Source organism: Camelus bactrianus, chromosome 12 (assembly GCF_048773025.1).
Source record: "Camelus bactrianus isolate YW-2024 breed Bactrian camel chromosome 12, ASM4877302v1, whole genome shotgun sequence".
NCBI classification, from domain to species: domain Eukaryota; kingdom Metazoa; phylum Chordata; class Mammalia; order Artiodactyla; family Camelidae; genus Camelus; species Camelus bactrianus.
In genome coordinates this window covers 16,825,118-16,831,472 of record NC_133550.1, presented here as the reverse complement: position 1 = coordinate 16,831,472, position 6,355 = coordinate 16,825,118, and positions in this window count along the sequence as shown.

Here is a 6,355-nt window from a genome sequence, read left to right as displayed (position 1 = left end):
GATCAGTCAGTGGCCTAAATTAGGGTAGTTACCAAGGAGAAGACACAGAAGATGTAGACTGGTTAGGGCTTAGTGACAGACTAGAGGAACTGATGATACCCTGGTTTCTGGCTTTGGCAGTAGATGGAGAGTGATGGTTATGCATTGAGATAGGGAGCACAAGGGGAGAAGCTGGTTTGGGTAAGGAGGAGAGATGAGTTTTATTCGGATGAATTGAGTTGGAGGTGCCAGTGGACAACGAATTGAGACATTCAGTTGGGTGTTTGGGTATACAGCTCTAGGACTCAGGGGAGAGGCTGGAACTAGGGATACATTAGGGAATCATCATCATATAGCTGATGTTTGAAGCCGTAGGGGAGGATGAAGTCATCTTGGGATATCCTGTGTCATGAGGACAGAAGAGTCGAGGTACTCAAGTGACCCCTGGGGTACAGGCAGAAGATAATGAACTCCTACAAGAGCCAGAGGAGCATGGGGAACATGGGAGGGAAAACAGGCATCACATGACAGCAGTCAAGGGAAATTGTGGTAGTGTTTTAGGGGTCTCTGTCTCTCACTTGACTGTTATATCCTTGAGGACATAAACTGGGTCTTATTTTTCTTTGTTTTCTCCTGTCTGCTCCATCCCTACCTTCCGTCAATACAAAGTTTCAATACAATACATATAATAGAGATGTCTGTGAACAAACAAGGGCATGAATGAGTAAATACAATCAAAGCTGGGTCTTTACACTACTTTAGTTCAAACTTTCATTATTGTTCCTCTAATTGGTCTACCTGCATCCATTCTCTAACCTCTCCGCATTGCCACAGCTTCCTCTCTAAAGCACAGATATAGTATCATCACTCCTTTCCTTAAAAATCATCAGTGTGTCTCCACTGCCTGTGAGGAAAATCTCAGCTTGGCCTTTAAGCCCATCCAAACCCAATCCCCAGCCCAGTTTAGCTCCTGGCTTCTACCCACTGAACTACAGCCACACTGACCACTTTTTGGTCCATAAACATGCTGTATGCTTACAGGGTTCTGTTCCCTTGCATTTCTCTGGATTCCCCCACCTCAGCCACCTGTGTTAGTTCTACCCATCCTTCCGCATTCTATTAAAATCCCACTTAGCCCTGAAGGCCTTTCCAGACCCTCACTGCAATGAATATCTTCTCCTGTTCTCCATTTTACTTTGCACCTGTATTTTATCACTTGCCCTGTACTGTTGTGTTTGTTACATACACCAGCTCCCTACTATTTACTACTTACTCCGTCTCCACACTAGAGTGTGAAGAGGGATTTCTGTCTCAGTGTCATCATTACATGTCCAGCCTTAGCACAGTGCACTAGGTAATTGCTGAACAGTGATGGGTGGATGGTAAATCCTTGGGAATACAAGGACCCAGTTCTATATATTTTTGTTTCTACTCCAGTGCTTTCCATATAGCCTGCACTCTATGTTTGCAGCAAGCTCCTTACAAATTTGTTTTATTGCCTTTTATGCCCTTGCTGCCTAGTATAGAGCATAGCATTACAGTAGGTGCTCAGTAAATGTTTAAGGACTCAATATATTATTACTTATTTAATTTGCTCTCAAGCCTCCAGAGGCCAGTGGCTTTGGCAAATAGTGTTTGGTTTGTGTTTCCTGCCAGCTCTGACAGGCTGCCTCTGCAGGCCAGAAACAAGCTATGTCGTGTAGTGTGGCTAACAGACCGAATTAAGGCTGTTATGATGGTTAAGCGTTTAACATAAAGAGATGTGGCTCTCCAGGCAGAAACACAGCCAGGAAGAAGCCTCTGAAGCAAGAGCAAAGCAGCTCAACTAAGGAGGGAAGGGCTTCACTTGTTCCTCAGGGAAAAGTCTGACTTGGTTTCAACCATGTGCACAGCACTCTGTGTTGGGGGGAGCTACTGCTTTGAAAGCAACTGGGCAGCTGCTCTTAGAGAGTTTAAGGTGTGGTGGGAATGCGGACAGCCCCACAACGATCCCGCAACAAAGACAAGACTGACCAGTGCTGGAAGAGATGCATGAACAAAGGTGGAGAAAGCCTCCAGGAGAAGGGCGCAGCGTCTTAGGGAGGATCAGGAGAGGCTTCATGGTAGGTGGAGTAGCATGTGAACTCATTTACTAAGCTTTCCTGAATGGAAAGGGAATGGTAATAGCCTCTGACTGGTCTCCCTGCTTCCCTCTCCCAGCCTCCAGTCGGTTCCCATCACTCTAGCCAGAGCGATGCTCTTGAAGTGTAGGTCAGATTACGTCATTTCTCTGCTCAAAATTCTTCAGTGGTTCCCATTTTATTCAGAGTAAAAATGGCTCCTATTCTTTCAGAGTGAAAAACAAAAAAGTCCCTACAGTCGCCTACAAGGTCTTACATGATCTACTCCCCCCATCCCGCCCCAGCATTCTCCGGCATCTTCCCTGCTTCTCTCCTCTCACTCACTCACCTGGCACCATCTACACTGGAGGCTTGGCCATCCTTGAGTATGCTAGGCGCGCTCCCACCTCAGGCTGTTCCCTCGGCCTGCACGCTTTCTCCAGGGCTTACATCCTCATCTCCTTCAAGTCTTGACTCAAACGTCACCTCAGCAAGGCCTGACATGCCCTATTTCTATGGTAACCTCTGCATCCTGGGACTTTACCCCCTCTGCTGAAATTTGTTTCTCCATGGCATCTTTTACCATCTGATATACTGTGTATTTTACTAATTTTTTGTCTGTCTGTTTTCCCCCAGTAGAATGTAAGCTGTGTGAAAGCACTTAAAAAAAGAAACAATCTTCTTCAGTACTGTATCTCTAGTGCCTACAAGTGCCGAGTATTAGGTACTTAGCAGGTATTGAATGACTAAATGAGGACATGATACATATTTGAAGAAGTATGCAGGAAGGGCCTCCTGGCGGAGTTCATAAAATATAGTTGCCTGCAGAATCATTTACAAGGACAGATCTCTGGACTGCAGACCCTGCTGGGGGTGGGTGTTCAAGTGGGGAGGAAGTGGACCTAGGCTGAGTGAGAAAAGACTCCGGCCACCAGGAATTGTCTGCAGGATCTAGATGTCCAAAGAATGGGTCAGGAATCCCTTGTCTCTTCACCGACCTTTGCCATACTTGCGCTCCTCACTGGGCCGTGCACCTTCTCAGATAAACTTCACCCAGCTTCAGCTGTGTCCATCTTTCAGCGGCTCCCATCCAGGCCAGCCAAGACCCTTAAATAAGCACTTTGCTGCCTCCTTGTGGCTTCTGCAGTAAAGGAACTCTTTTCCAGAAAGTGAGGTGACAGAGGCACATAGGGACTCTTAGAATGGGGGTTGTGGGAGAGGAAACCTGAATCTTCTTGAACCTGACGGTGACTGTGAATTATTGGCCACTGCCCCCCCACCGCAGATATTATGGCCAATAGCAGTGACCATCCCCTCAGCAGAGCACTGACAGCTATGCCAGCTGGACTCGGGCTTTGGTTGTTTCAGGCAGGTCACCTTTGGGGGAAGAATTTGAGGCAACAGTCAGATCCCAGGGCCCACCTTGTGGGGCATTCAGGCCAGTCGACTGGTATATCTAGCCTCTACGTACTCTGCCTGCTCCCAATCACAGCCAGTAAATGGTCTTTAAGGGTTGATGCAGCCACCAGCTGGCTGAGGGCCAGGTAAGTGTAAAGGGGGTGGGGGTGCTGGGTGTGACAAGAGAGGGAGGGCTAGGCACTGTGGACACCCGGACCCAATGCCCTGGAGGACGCTGCTTAGCTCAGTTCCAGCCCACTGCTGTTTCTGCAGGTAACAAAAACCTGCTTAAGCTAGCATCAGCCCCCAGATGGGGTGCTAGAACACCACTGGGTTGCCTTGTGGACCTATAAGGCAGGGACACAGCCAGGCTCCAGGAACCATCTGGCTAGAAACATTTCTGATGAAAAGACTGCTTTCTTACTTTTCTATGCAATTTGTTTTTCTTTTTGGGTGCTTTCAAAATGTCTTCTTACCTTTGGTTTCAGCAGTTTGACTAGGATATGCTTAGGTTTCTTTTTCTTTGTATTTATCCTGGTTGGGGTTCTCTGAGATTCCAGGATCTGTGGTTTGTTGTCTTTCATTAATTCGGGAAATTCTTGGTGATTATCTCTACAACTATTTCTTCTGTCCCATTCTATCTCCCTTTTTCTGGGACTTCAGTTATGTGTGTTAGATCATTTGTCATTGTCCCACACATGTTGGTGCTTAGTTTGGGGTTTGCACAATTACTTCTGTTTATTCTTTGTGTTAGTTTGGTTAATTTCTACTGTCCTAGCTTTAAGCTCATAGATTTTTTTTTTGTCTGCCTTTGTCCAGTTTATTGATTAACCTGTCAAAGGAATACTTCATCTCTGATATTACGGTTTTCATTTCTATTATTTCCATTCTTCCATTTCCTTTCTACAATTTCCTATTCTCTGCTCAAATTCCCCATCTGTTCATGCATGTCGTCCACCTTTTCTACTAGACTAGATCCTGTAACTTAGTGAAAATAGCCATTTCAAAGTTCCCAGATGATAGTTTCATCTTAGCCATGCTCATACTGTTTTTTTGAGAAGATGACTTCTCTAATCATGGAGTCATACTCATTCTTTTTCTGACTTTTTCCAAGTTGGCCTCCCCAGCACATGGGACACACCAGACCCCACATGGCTTTCCCCGCCCTGGCTCTTTGGCTGGGTTGTTTACAAAAGGTTTTTGTTCCTTCCACTTCACCAATGCCTCCTTGAAGGTCTCAGTCGGTGTTAAAGTAGACCCTTCCACGTAAGTGTTGGTTCTTCATCTTAGAAGCTCCTGGAGCCATGGGCCATGCAAGCCGAGCTATGGCCAGCCCCAAATCTGACTTGAAGAAATATGCCAAGAAGTATTCCTTCCCACACCTTGGCTTCCCCAAGTTTTTTTGAGGGTGGAGCCAGTATCTTGTTTAACCAAATACATCAATTTTGCTCTGGGGGAAAAAAAAAGTCAGGCTTGTGCATATTATCAAAGAAACTCATCACCCGAAAAACACCGTATACTTTATCTATATATCTCCTTGGCTTTCAACCTTCTCGGCCTTGAAGTTTGGTGCATCTATCAGATACTCTGCTTGCTTGCCAGAGAGCTTGCTAGAGGACATCCAGAAAATCAAAGTCCTCCATCACCAGAGCAGGTTTAGCTGCCGGGCACCTTAAACACAGAGCCAAGAGCCTACGAAAACGTATGAAACCTTTAAAAATGTCACTGGCATCAAAATATAAAAATGTAAAACAAAAAAATAGATGTTTATAAAACATAATGTCAGTTTCACTATACTGTCAAATATTCAAAAATATTCCACTTATAAAACTTGTTAAGATTTCATCTCTATGCATCATGATTGCTGAGAAATACATATAGCCAACTACACATTAAAAAAAAAACTTACTCATAGCCAGTTAATTTCCAAAGCAACGTTATAAAAATCCTTTCAAATTATTTACAAAGCAATACATTTAGTATGAAGGCATTTTACTATGTTGGCTACAATTGGGGTGAGGTCTCCCAATAAAGAATAAGCCTGAAATACTAGAAACAGCTGTTTCCTGCCACAGCTGTCCTGTGCGTGCGACCTGCATCACGAATGCTTCTCACCTTCCTCTCCTCAACAGGCTTCCTTGCAATATGTTAAGCTGTGGCTCAGATCAAATCCTTCTCCAGCTTCACCCAAGGGCCATCTGTTTGCATCCCACATCCTCCTCTTACTTCCAGAGTCTCAACCTTAAGCTGGAAGCAAGGATGGGTGCCATTCCTAAGAAACAGAATCACTGGATTGTGGGTTTTCTGAGGCCAGGGTAATTTCCTAGCTAATGTTTTATTATGCCTGGTCTGGTTGGGTGAGAGAAGGAGAAGGGTGGGGGCAGAGGCCGCCTGGAAGACAGGCAGATGGTGAGTCCAAGGGAAAGTGAGGGTGGGATGGTGCTCGTAAGGTGAGTGAACTAACCAAAGTAGTATCTTCACTGAACAGACGATTGCCAGGGATGGCCTCCTCAGCCCTCACCATCTAGTTTTAGAAACTCTGTGTCCCCATTTCTTCCATCTTTGTCCCCAATCCTCAGAGGCCCACTTGCCTTTGCCCCCGACCCAGTCTCACTTGGCTCTGACCTGTACTCAGTATCTCCTTTTGTTCGTATCTTCTAAGCTTTCATGCTAATCATCAGTATATCCGCTACTTACTCGTCTTTGTCTCTGATTAATTGAAGGGTTACTGATCCCCACTGTGCACCAGGCACTAATCATGGCCTTTGTGGCTGGTTAGCTCCCAGAAGGCAGAGACCACACTTGGGGAATCTTCTGTGACTGGTGTCCAAGTCAGTGGCCAGGTGGTCATGGACCTGGTTCCAAAAACGAGTTGGGAA